Genomic DNA, 13,714 nt, shown 5'->3' with positions numbered 1-13,714 from the left:
AAATCCCAGCTCCTCTGCATTTGCCCCAGCAGCAGCATCCTGGGTAAATGACTTCAATGGTTTTTTTCTGCGTCTCAGTTTCTTTGCAAAAGGGACATAACGCTACTGACCCCATAGATAATGACCCCATAAAATTGTCTTGAGGATTAAATGAGCTTCTACACTTAAAGAACGGGCTGGCTGGGCGCAGTGGCTCATCACCTGTAATCCCAGCACTATGGGAGGCTGAGGTGGGTGGATCATGAGGTCAGGAGTTCGAGACCAGCCTGGCCAACATGGTGAAACCCCGTCTCTACTAAAAATACAAAACTTAGCCCCGCATGGTGGTAGACACCCGTAATCCTAGATACTCAGGAGGCTGAGGCAGAACTGCTTGAACCCGGGAGGCAGAGGTTGAAGTAAGCTGAGATCACATCACAGCACTCCAGCCTGGGGGAAAAAAAGGGCTTAGCACATGGTGAACCCTCAACACAGGTCACCACTCCCACTCCTATTATTGTTGTTTGGCTGGTGCAAAAAAGTAGAGGCTGTTATTCACACACTGACCCTGTATCCCCTCCCACCAATGTGCAAGGTTGGTTTAACCCCCACCATCCCCAGCTTCTGCATCTCCTAGAGAAAGCTGTCCTGCCAATGGCAGTTTTACACAAAAGACACAACTGGCTTCCCCTAAAGAGGTGGATCTTGTGCCCAGAGACTCCGAACCTCTTCATTCATAAATTTCCTTCCAACATTCAACGTCCCCTCCTCAGGACTCTCCCTTCAGATGCCTGGGACGGCTGAGGGTGCTTTAAAGTCAGTGTTTCTGGGAAGGGCTGAACTCTGTGCTCCTTCCCATGGAGGACCACAAGTAAGTGGCAGTGCTTACTCAGGAAGCCATCACAAACTGATGCTACAGCCTTAGCTAGGAGGCATGTTCTGGAGCAATCCGGAGTCCCGGTGTCTCTGACCTCCCACTGAGGCACAGCAATTAAGGGTCCAGCGTAAGACAGACCACCTTTCCCATCCCAGATTGTCACGTTCTACCCTGTCCAGCAGCTGAATCTCTGCAAGCCTCAATTTCCTCATCAGTAGAATGGAAATAATAGTTGTGTCAGCCTCATGAGATTATCATACAGTTAACAATGAAATATATTCAGAAGCCCTTAGCTGTCTGTGCTGGGTCAGGGGTAGGTATTATTAACAAAGACAGCCTCCGACTGCAAGCTGAACGCCCTGGCTTTTCCTTCCATTTTGGCCACAAACTAACAACTCTGGCAAGTCCCCGCCCCTCTCCGGGCCTCAGTTTACCCCTCATAATCTCCAAGGCTCCCCCATCCCTGGAAGCCCATCATGCTGGGTTCATGTCTGTTTCATGTGACCTCTCATAACTCTGTTTGCTCTGTCTTCACCCAACGCCAGCACCAAGTCTGAGTGGTTTTGCTCCTGAATCTCCACATTTGTCAGGGAGACCTGCCTATTCATTGCGTTTCTTTTCCAGGAGCAGAAAACCAAGACTTGCCAAGCCAGGGTTCAACCCACATCCTCTGCTTTTTGAATCACACACACTCACACACACACACACACACACACACAGACACACACACACCATGTGCGTTCACAAACACACGTTGGCAGAACAGCCATCTCCTGCTGCCTTCATCTTCCCGTGCCCCATCACGTTTATCCCGAAGTCCTTGTCAGAATGTCCCCCCAGGGATCAGCAGGTGGGAAATGTCATTTTGGATCCATTACTAGAGCTCTAAGGTGCTTAGAGATGATCAACACCAATTTCAACTTCCATCCAGGGAGGAGGGAAGGTCAGGAGCAACCCTCATCTCTGGCAAGGGGATCTGTGCCAGCCATCCCAAGCCGCCGGGTACCACCACCCCAGGGCAGGGAAGGAGGGCAGCTTGCGGGGGCCGGGGGACGCCAGCCACTCTGTGTCCTCAGATTTCCCTGCCACGGCTGATTTGAATAATTCAGCAATGCCGGGTCTCCTGGGCACTATTGTCTTCAGTGAAGGCAAATCAGCCGCCCGCTCGGCCTGTTAAGAGGGCCCCTGCCTGCTGCCTTTTTTTTGTGAATCAGGATTAATGAGATGGTGAGGGGAAGCGCCGAGCCCTGGGCAGAGATGCCGGCAGCCGGCTCTCCGGGAGCAGCGGGACTCAGAAGTGGCTTCCGCCTTGATGTCCTCAGGCAGTCTTCGGGGGCAGCCATCAACCTGTCGATAACTAGCTATCACCCAGGCTGCCAGACCCCCGGCCTCCTGCTCAGCTCCCATGACTTCAGGAAAAAGAGACAGCAAGAGGGAGAAGGCGGTCGGCAGGCGGTCTTCGCCCCTCACCTCTGGCAACGCGGGAGGCTGGGGTGGTAAATGCCACAGAAGGCTTCCTTTCCTGCAGGCTGCGCCAGAGTGAGATGCGAGGGTGATCCTCCCAGCCCAACCCCGGGGCTGGTAGAGAGTTTGCTAGGTTCCAGCCTCCGCTGCAAGGAGGTTACACAGATAGCCACGACCCCATGACTGGTTTGATGACTGTCACTCACATAAGGTACAAGAGACTATGTCCTTGTGCCTCTCGCTGATGGTGCCTTCCTCTCCCTCCCTCTGCCTTGGAGTGGTCAAACAGGTGCGTTCAGGCTACTCCGCTTGTATGCTGTGTGACCACAGACAAGCCGCTTAACCTCTCTGGGCCTTAATGACCTAATCTACAAAAATGAAGATGAATACATGAATTGCCCCACAGTTTCCTAGGAGGATTTCTAGGTATTTAAGCTTGTAAGCCCTTATGACTAGCTGATATCAAGCACACAATTGTGTGATCATATTGCATTCGTATCATCACTGCCAACTCTAAGATAGCTCTACGTGTGGTGTCGTCCACAGCCCATGCCAGGTGGCAAGTCACTTGTGACCTGTCCACAGTGAGGTATGCACAAAGAACACACACAGAGAAAGAAAAGTATTTAGAAAGTTTTGTCATAATTTGGCGGACAGCAATTTTGTATTATTGAATATGATAAAACAACAAGGGCTTAGATTGTGTATGTTTTGTTTTTCATTTAATTTTTCTAGGAATTTGCTTTTTTACTATATTTTTTAAACTGTCATTCTGCAATAAATTGGAATTAAAAAAAAAAAAATACTGGTGCCTCAGCACAGACAGCTTGGGAAGAGTGCTCTGACCACACTCCAACACGCACACAAATCCCCCGGGGATCTTGTTAAAATGCGCTTACTGATTCAGTAAGCAGCGGTAGGACCTGAGATTCTGCATTTCTAATAAGAGCCCAGGGGAGGCTGAGGCTGCCGGTCCAGGGACCACACTAGTGAGGGGACTGTGTGGCGCACCCTGGCTGATGCCTGTTCCCCACCCTACCCAGATAAGAAACCTCTCCATCACAAAAGCTCCCTCCTGGTTTGCTCTTGGCTAAAGACTTCCCAAGATCTCTGAACACACAGATTACACAGTTCAGATCCCACTACCAAATCAGAGGCATGTGTCAGGAATTCCACATGCTGCAAGCATCAGCAGCACCAATGACTAGCATACAAGTAGCACGTACCACGTGCCAGGCATCATATTTGAACACTTCTAGAATCTTCAGCGGCAGCTCTTCTAGCCTCTGTAAGTCTTTGAGATAATGCAGGCCAATTCTGAGCACAGTACCACACAGAGCCAGCACTCAATCACTACTAGCTATGACAGCTATTCACTTTTCTGTACCCTAGCAATTTATCCTCACAACTCCTTAAAACAGAAGTGTAGCTGTTAGCTACTGCTGTGTAACAAACCAAGCCCAAACCTAGCAGCTTGAAACAATATCCATTTATTCATGATTGCCCATGAGTCTATGGGTCAGGTGGATGTTCTGTCTTTCTGGGGATGTCTCAGCAGATACTGGCTGGCTCACTCATGCATCTGTGGTCATCTGGAAGGAGAGTTCTGGAATGGGGTCAGCTGAGACACTTTATGTCTGTTGTACTTGGCCTGTCATCCTCCAACAGGCCAAGCCTCTTCCTATGTGGGTCACAGGGTCAGAGAGAACAGACTGCACAAGGCCTCCTGAGACCTAGGCTCAGAACGGACATATTACCACTTCTGCCCCATTTTATGGCCAAAATAAGTCACGTGACCATCCCAGCATCAAGGGGTGGGGAAATGGACTCTGTCTCATCATGGGAAGAGCTATGGAGTCACATTCCAAAAGACACATACACAGAGAAAGGTGGAGACTTAGGGCCATTCTACAGGTCTATCATTGTCCCCTCTTGCTAGATGAAGAAACCGAGGGTCAGAGAGGTTCTGAGATTCGCCTGAGGTCTGACAACAGCTAGAATGAGACACAGCCCAGCTCTGCCTGACTCTGGAAACTATATTCTTAACCTCTATCTCAGACTCTTCTCCACATTAAAAAAAAAAAAAAAAAAAATTCTGGTAACTCAATTGACCAAAGGAAGAGGATTTTCAAATATTTTGACATCTCCAATGGAGGTTTTTGCCTGCTGTGGCTCCTGTGCCTCCCCTGCCCTCTAATCACAGGCCTGCTTCCCTTCACCTGCTCTCCCTTGCCTCCTGAGTCTTGCAGCTTCAGGCAATTTATCTTTCCCTCTTTTTTTAATGGTCTCTTTAACACAAGGGTTTTCTAACAAGACAAATTGAAGGGCTTGGGCATCAAGCTGAGCTTGTCCATGCTCATAGAGGGGGGTGCAATGAGGAGCAAAAGGGAGCCTGGAGAAGACACAGGCACAGGCTGAGCGGTCCCCCCAAATTCTGAAATTGGAGAAGCATGTATCTTCAAGCTCCCTTTTTGCCCACTTGGGGAAAAGAGCACTCTTGTTCCCAAAATCTAGTGACTCTTGTCCTGTGTTCCCCAGACTTCCAGAGTTCTGAAAATACATTTGGAAGCTCCTTTAAATGAGTTGCAATGTTTCAGGTAGTCTAGAAACTCAGGAAGTCTAGAAATATAACTTTACCGTTCTGTAACTGGGTATAATTGCTATTACAGCCTGTGTCCTTCTAGGTGGCAAAAATATAATCCTAGTTCATTTAGGGACCCCTACCCACTTTCTCCAGGGCTGTGTCCAAATTCTGGGGGGACTGCAGTATGCCAACTTGAGTGCATTGTTTATCAGTTGCTACATAACAAACTACCCCAAATCTTAGCATCTTAAAGTGACAATGAACATGTATTATGTCACATGATTTCTGTGTGTCAGGAATTCACGAGCAGCTTACCTTGGTGGCCTAGCTCTGGGTTGTTCATGAGGCTGTGGTCACATACAAGCCAGGGCTGTAGTCTCAGCTGATGGCTTGACTGGAGCTGGAGGCTCCACTGCCAAGGCGGTGTGCTCACATGACCAGCAAGTTCATGCTGGCTGTTGGTTGGGAGCCTCTCCACAGAGCTACTCAGACGTCCTCCTCACATGGCTTCCCTGAGGGCAAGAGATCCAAAAGGATTTGACAAAAGCTGCAATTCCTTCGTGACATAACCTCAGAAGTCACACGTCACCTCCTCTGCACAATAGTGATCACACAGGCAGTACTGATATAATGAAGAGGGAGGCGGGGGGTGGTGGCTTGCACTTGCAATCCCACTGCTTTTGGAAGCCAAGACAGGAGGGTCACTTGAGCCGGGGTGTTTAAGGCCAGCCTGGGTAGCATAACAAGAACCCTGTCTCTACAAAACAATTAAAAATTAGCCGGATGTGGTGGCACATGCCTGTAGTCCCAGCTACTCGGGATGCTGAGGAAGATCGCTTGAGCACAGGAGTTCAAGGCTCTAGAGAGCCGTGATCATACAACTGCACTCTGGCCTGGGCAACAGAGCAAGGCCCTGTCTTTTGAAAATAAATAAATAATAAAGGAAGAGACCGAATGAGAGTATGAATCCCAGGAAATGGGACTCACGGCAGCCCATCTGGGAGGCTGGCCTCCCACAGGGTGTCAGGAATGAGGTTTATCTGGTTCTTGACGGTATATTTATCTCACTGGCTTCTGCTGAGATGTTCTCGCTCACGTCTGATGTTGCAAAAACCCTCCTTCACTCCTCACTTTAAGCCCTTTATGCTCTTTTTTTTTTTTTTGAGACGGAGTTTTGCTCTTGTTACCCAGGCTGGAGTGCAATTGCGCGATCTCGGCTCACTGCAACCTCCGCCTCCCGGGTTCAGGCAATTCTCCTGCCTCAGCCTCCTGAGTAGCTGGGATTACAGGCACGCGCCACCATGCCCAGCTAATTTTTTGTATTTTTAGTAGAGACAGGGTTTCACCATATTGACTAGGATGGTCTCGATCTCTTGACCTCGTGATCCACCCGCCTCGGCCTCCCAAAGTGCTGGGATTACAGGCTTGAGCCACCGCGCCCGGCCTTTATACTCTTTCAAAGGATGCATCAGTGTCTGTTCTACAACTCAGAGTCTTTTCTGTTCTGGAAACAGGGATGCTACGCTTTTGCATCTTTCCATATCTTTTGTCATCTGCCCAGACCTTGGCTGGCTTTTCAAATTCGAAAGCCAAGAATTTGACTTGGTCCCTGTCTGCTCTGTGCTGTGTCATTCTTTCCTTGAGGCAATAAATGCCACATGGTCTGGCTGCTGCTGCCTGAAGGGGGACGCTGGTCACAGGACATAAATAAATGCATGGAATTAAAAACACACACACACATATGCAAGACCTTGGTTAATATTCCAGAGTATTTTTCTGCTATGCTGCAAAAACAGTGGGTGAATATAAGTTGTCTTTATCAACTCTGTTCATTTTCACTGTGACCCTGTAAGACGAATCTACAACAACCCCATTTTATAGATGAAGAAAGAGAGTCAGAGAGGTGAGGTGACTGGCTAACCCCATATTCCAGGTAGATGGATTATGCGTAACTCAACTCCAGGTTTTCTGACCCAAGTCAGCACTCTTGCCCCAACTGCGCTCTTTCTTCTCTGCCTTCTTTTCCCCTTTGAAATCTGCTTAGTTTAAGATGTTTTCGTAACCATTGAAAAGGTACCTTCAGAGGATTTATAAGCTAAAGAGAAGATCTTTGAATGGTGGGGTTTGATGTGCAGAGCACTCACGGGAGACACCTGAAGGGACAGGGGATCCATTCAGCACCCCTGAAATGATACAGCACGTCATCTCCTCCTTCACCCACAAGTCAGGTTGACCTTTGAATGGGAAGGATTCTAGACAGAGGGCAAGAGAAACAGATGGACTTACAGACAGAGCAGCAGGAGAGAAACAAAAGCAGAGTGATCCTTTCCATCCTGTTGCCTCAAAGAACCTCTCCGAGGAGTGTCAGCGTCTGAATTTGATACCAACTCTGGAAGGTTATTAAGTTTGAACTCCTAATAAAGAACAGATGGGAAATGGAAGAAAATCAAAGATCAAAATATGCTTTCCGTATTTTTTGCCTAAATGAAAAAAAAAAATGTCAGGAACCACTGATCACCTTTTTCGAGTGTCACATCCCCAGGGCAGGATTCCTGAGTCAGCGGGTGTGTTTCCTTGCACAGATCCAGGCGTGGCTGCAGTATGCAGAAAAGGCAATGGTTTCCAGGCTGTAGCTGAAGGGTGGAGGGAGTTACCCCACAGCTCCCCCAAAGTCTGAGGATCCATCATCTGAACAGCGAGGGACACAGGTTATGGAGAAACCGAACCCCACCTTCTAATTCTGGATCTGCCATTATAGGTGTGACTTTAGGCAAGTGATTCCATTTATCCGGGCCTCAGTTTCCTCATCTGTAAGGATCTTTGAAATGATTTAAATAAATTGCTGCAGGGTAATTGTCTTGTGATACCTATTTAAAAAGAAGTGGTAATTGCAACAGAGAGAAAATCACATGTTCACTAAATGTTGTTTTGTATTAACTCTTCCTGGATGCACAGAAAACTACCTTGGCTGACCTCTTCCAGCTAGGGGGTCATATGACTGGCTTTGTGAGTGGAAGTGCTGAGCATCACTTCAGGCCAAGGAAGTGTGCTGTCCCCATGAGATTTTCCAATCTCTCTCATCCCCTGACACAGCATCCTCAAATTGCAGTACAGAATTTAAAAAGCCTGGATCACTGAGTCACCACATGGATCATGGTACCTAGGCCCACAGTGGACTCCACAGGGGTAAAAAATAAACTTTGTTTCTGAGATTTGGGATTGTCTGTTACAGCAGCCCGGCTGATGCTGACTAATTTAGAAGTCATTATTATCACTGCTATTACTGTTGTGTTGTATCTAGAAGGCAGTCATTTAAATTCATATTGGTTCCTTAGGATTGTTAAGCAACTGACCTAGATGAAATACACAGATTGCTATTGAGCTCCCTGGTAGGGAGGTGTGATATAGCAGGAAGGTCTGACAGGGAAAGGAGATAGAAAGGGCTTATCACAGAGAACCATAAGGATTTGCCCAAACCCAGTGGGAGGAATTTCAGCATCCCTTTTCTGCCGTATCAGATACACAACGTTTGCTTCATTTTCGTTCATTGCCCCTCACCTCCCACTCCATCCTCCGTGCACCCACTTTTAACCACCCGGCACCCTCTCGCTCTCCTGGTCACACAATGGCCCCTAACACCTGATCCCAGGTGTGGTTGCTCTGGTTTTAACCTTAGACACAGCCAATCTATGAGACTTTCTTAGTCAATGGCACCCCCATCATCCCTTGCCCCTGATGTCCCACCCTGGTATGAACCATTGTCTCACAAGGGGAGCTTAGACACATTAATCCAACATTAATCCAAAAAAAGAGAATAAAGATTATTTCTTGAAATAATTGAGCCAGAGAGTCCACGTCCCCGGATCATCATATCTCAGAATCAAAGAAATGCAAAATCAAAGAGCTACAGAAGTTGAGGATATAATGCTAAAGAATCAAAGAATACTAAAAACCATAGAATCACAAAAAAAAAAAAAAAAAAACAGAACTGTAGATCCCAGCTGAGCCTAAGAGTGGAAATTTGACACGTTGGGCCTGCCCTACCCTAAGGCATCTATTTGCATGAGGACTGCAGGCTGGAGGAGAAGCAAGATTTGTGCTCGGGATCCTAAAAGATGGAGAAGACAAGGCAACATGGTCTGTGCCTCCCTTTGCTTCATATAAACCAGCAGAGGAATCCTGGTAGTCCTTTTATAAAGCTACATTTGTCTCTTGACAAAGATTCTCTCCTTGACCGAGAGGTCGTCAGGCTCCTCTGAACCCTCCTCTTGGCTAAGGCTTGACCTTGGCACCTGTCTTTGCAGGGCCTACAGAGCCCAGCTGTAGTAAGAATCCTGCTGAGTTGGTTTAGGGAGAACCGTCCGCCTCCCCCATAACTGGTCGTCCTTCATATCTAGTCAAATCCCTCATCTTTCCACTGTCCCCCAGTTAATATCTGTTCACCTTGGCCTGCCTTCAGCAGCAATCCCTCCTACCTTTGATCACCCCTCTTACTGATTTTCCATCCACTTACCCACTCCCTAACCTGCCGCCCTTGATCACAAATCTTCACTTGTTGCATTGGAAGTTGAACCTGATCTCTCTCCCCTATCGCAATTGTCTTGATACCGAACAAGATAGTCCTAGATAAAGTCCTCCTGTTTTCACATATGTCAGAATAATTTTTTCTTTAACGCTCTTCAACCCGCATGCTGCGATCCAATGAGAGTCAAACTCTGTGTGAAATTTTTTTTTCAAATAAAATCCAATGATCAAAACGGGTTGAGCTGATCATGTTGAAAGCAGGAAGTGAACGTGAAATTCTGTGCATCTCATAGTTGCCCCCCTTACAGTTCCTTACATTCCTTGGGGACCCCAAGCACAGTTAGAAAACCTCTAGGAAGGTGGGGGACTCTGCACAGAGAGCTGGACTGTTGGCATCTCAGTGCCACTGGGGCTTCCTGCCACATACTCCCCTGCATCATGAGGCTAGAAGCCTGGGAACAATACTTGCCCAGCTCCTTCGTCAGTAGAGTTCCAGTTCAGCGTCCCTCAATGTGAAGTATTCATGTGAGATCTGGAGACAGGAGAGAAGAAGAAAGCATTATTGTCCCACCACCAGCGGGACTTCCGTAGAAAGCAGACATATGGTGTTTCCCAGCATCTTCTGGACAGTTTCTCTTAAATAACCCACATCGGTGCTGTAGGCAGCTGAGGACATGAGTAGGGGTGCTCTGCAGGAATCCCTGCACACCCTGCTATCTTAAGTGCTGCAGAAGTTCCCCGACCTTCCAACAGTTTTCTTAGCATTGCATTCCCTGTATTAAATCTCTTCCTGATTGAAATACCTAGGGGGGTTTCTGTTTTCCTGATGCTTCCTGAAGAATGCAGACAGTCAGGACACACGGCTTCTAATTTCATCTAGAGGTAAAGGGTAGGTTGGGCTAATAATGGGTATCCACTGATAGAAACAATAATAGCAACTCTAATTTTCACTCTGTATGTGCAAGGCACTAGGATGTGATGTGAGGCAATTTACCCAACTTGTCTCATTTATGAGACAACCTCCCCTCCCTTTTTTTTTTTGAGACAGAATCTCATCTTGTTGCCCAGGCTTGAGTGCAGTGGCGCAATCTCGGCTCCCTACAACCTCCGCCTCCCAGCTTCAAGTGATTCTCCTGCCTCAGCCTCCCGAGTAGCTGGGATTACAGCGTCTGCCACCACACCCAGCTAATTTTTTGTATTTTCAGTAGAGACAGGGTTTCACCATGTTGGCCAGGCTGGTCTTGAACTCCTGACTTCAGGTGATCCACCCACCCCAGCCTCCCAAAGTGCTAGGATTGCAAGCATCAGCCACTGCACCCGGCCGAGACAAACCTTTAATTAAGACGTTAGAAGGGAATTTCATATCTCAACCCGACTCTTCTGCCCTTTCTGGTAACCATTTTTTCCAGCTCTCTACCAGAGAAAAATACACTGAGATTCTTATTTGTACAGTGTACAATATACATTGTACCACATTTCAGTTATGGACAGGGTTACCATGCCACAAAATCAGCACCCACTTGCCTGATTCTCTCAAGGCAGGGTTTTATCCTGGGGGAATCTCTGGCCATCCCCCTGGTCTTTATTTGCTTGATATAGCTGGTGGGGTACATGCACTTAGAACCCCTCGCAGCATCTGGCCATCTTTCTCTCCCTACAGGAAATCCTGAGCACACAGATCCCAAGATTTATATTTATGGGAAATCAGAAGTCTCTCTTGAACTTGGAGATGAAGAATAAAGAATACTTTCTTATTTGATTGTTATTTATCACGCACCGAAACTCTGTCAGCCCAAAATCCTGCCAGGATGGGGAGATCAACGGCAGATCAGAATTAGGCACTCCGGAATCACCTTCCCATCGCTAACAAAACTCACTCTCAGTTGCTACTGGAAATTCCCATTGCTGACAGCAAAGTAGCCCCAGTTGCTATTGGAAAGCACTGCTGCCCAGAGAAGTAAAGCAATTAGCTTCGTGTCACACAGCTAGTAAGTGGTAATAGCCCAGGTTCACTCCCGCCAGTCCCATTTCTGAGTCTGCTCACTTCATGACTGCACTACTTTTTTTTTACATGAGAGATAGCGGTTTGAAGGCCTTCTCAGTTGGAATTTTCCTTTCCGTCAAGTGAGAGAGACATTTTCAAGGTTGCACTGGGTAACAACACCCTGAAATCCCAAGACTCTGAATTCCTTGATAGAAATGTCAACACCCCTGTCCGCTCCCTACACAGCCTGACATATGGTAGGAACTTACTGAATGTTTCACTTATGACCAGGCGATCGCCCTTACCCTCAGTGGGCATGAGTCTGCCTTTTTTGCTCATTCTACACTTGACTTCTAAAAACATCAAAGGCAGGGAGGAAGGACAAGAGGGGAAAAGGGAGGATTATTCTCACTTTATTTTTACTTTAAATAATAGAGATAAAGAGAGAAAGACTGAGAGAAGGGGGTCGTCTTTCCCTCCTCCTTTTTAAACAAATCCTAATTTCTGTAGAGGCAAGTCCTTTGGCTTTCCACCTGTGACTTCCCATTTCTGATCTGTAAAATGGGTACATAGCACCTACACGCCTTACTTTGCTAAGGACATTCAACCATGACCTTCCAATGTGATCTTGCCGCTTCTACACCGCAGAGCCTTGGCAGGCAAGGCATTCTGCTTCTCCAAGCTTCACTCTCCTCTCCCGTAAGATGGACCTCATGTTCATGCTCATGCCTCCCTCACCCTGCCACTAAGGACACGAAGTGAGACACAATGGAGGAAAGTCTCTGCAAAGGGGTTAGCTGATGTAAGCAATGCTAATAGCGAGACTCTGAATGCTCTTCCCCCAAGGAGTCAAGATAACCTCCAAAGCACTCCAGGCTCAGTCCTTCATTTTTTCCTCCTAGCCACCCTCTAAGGCAGCCATCATCACATGACTTGGCAGGTAAGGAAAAACCAATGCCTGCAACTCACATGGGGCTCCAGTCTCAGCATCGTCATCCTTTTGCTGGGCAACCCACCCTGCTTTGAGCCTCGATCTTCCTTGCCTGTGAAATGGGGCCAAACATCTCTCCTCTGCAGAATTGGTGCAGTGTGGTTTCCAGCACATTCTAGGTGCTCACATCCTCTTGCTCTCCCTGGGGGGCTCAGGCCTTGCCTAAGGATACCCAGCTCTTGAGTGTGGGGCGCCCAGGTCTTGAACTCAGAGCTCCCAAGACCCAGTTCTGCCCCCTCTGCCGGCAGAAGGCACTGCCCCACGTTCTCACTGGGTGTCCCTGGGAAATACTTCCATTGTAATTCCTTGGGCTTGAAGCAAAAATTAAAGTTGCTGACAGCCTGTTCACCACCGTGCCGATTTGTAATATTGATGAATCAGGAGCCGGGCCTGGCTCTGGCTGTGGGTACAAGTGCCCAGAATATTCATGAGCCGTGCTGCCATTCCCTGATGGCATCACTTCCCCTTTACGGTGCCATTATTCCACCGCCACATCACTTGCTCCAACGTGATCTTCCGATGCCTCCCACACATCCCAGCCTGGGCAGACACCCCGCTCCTGCCTGGAACTAAATTCCAGGCTATAGTGAGGACAATTGGGCTGTCACCAGCGCACGGGGACATCATGGGACAATCAAAGGGCCTCAGCTCCCACCAACTCCTCACAGGAGGTCATCTTCATTCTCCAGCTTGGAGCTCCAGTCGAGGAAAGCAGCTTCTCATTCAAGCCCATGGAACAAGGCGACAGCTTGGTAACTCCCTCTCTTACCCTGCAAGGCCTGACCTGGACATCTTCGGAATCAGGGACATATTTCTCAATAAATATCCTGATCCCAGAGGGAAGCAGCCTGCCTGTCCTTGCACCCTGCAAAAGCTTGTGTGTTAGATGACGTGAGTCACCGTGTGCCTTTCTGGTTAAACATTTAGACTACAGCATTTGGAGATGAATGATACATACATGTATTGCATGATTACGATTAAATATTAAGAGGATACAGAGGCAGGAACCCGGTCGGCCTGAAGAAAATGAAACCCAGGGGCACAAATGTCAGATCTGAGAGGTGCTGAAGGGGGGATAATTAAGAGCATCAAGGTTGACCCACAGCCAGTCGGGTTCGAGGCCACCCTGGCAGAGAGCAACCACCTGCCTCCCGTCGGTCCCCTAATGAAGCTGAATAGACACATCGGTTGCTTTTCTCTTCCTGCCTTCTTTCCATCTCTTTCCCCTCTTCCCTCTTTCTTTCTTCGCTCTCCAAGGCAAAGCCAGCTTGGGCAGCCTTCCCTCCTCGTCTCTGCCGCACCACTCCAAAT

General features: G+C 48.0%; 1 long non-coding RNA gene across 3 annotated transcripts in view; it reads right to left on the bottom strand.

The window, feature by feature from the left end:
• LOC116535584 overlaps positions 1-13,714 on the bottom strand; it is a 205,032-nt gene that overhangs the window by 76,139 nt on the left and 115,179 nt on the right. For 2 of the 3 annotated variants that reach the window (XR_004262264.1, XR_004262265.1), the window contains 3 exons: positions 7,423-9,960; positions 7,191-7,318; positions 5,220-5,416 (listed from right to left, as the gene is read on the bottom strand). This is a non-coding gene — a long non-coding RNA (uncharacterized LOC116535584). The remainder of the gene's footprint in view (positions 1-5,219; positions 5,417-7,190; positions 7,319-7,422; positions 9,961-13,714) is intronic. The other variant, XR_004262266.1, reaches the window with a different exon arrangement.

This window comes from Sapajus apella, unplaced genomic scaffold (assembly GCF_009761245.1).
Source record: "Sapajus apella isolate SASKATOON/1434 unplaced genomic scaffold, GSC_monkey_1.0 scaffold95, whole genome shotgun sequence".
In the NCBI taxonomy this organism is placed as follows: domain Eukaryota; kingdom Metazoa; phylum Chordata; class Mammalia; order Primates; family Cebidae; genus Sapajus; species Sapajus apella.
Note: the sequence above shows the minus strand (reverse complement) of the source record. Positions and strands in the feature narration are given on the sequence as shown.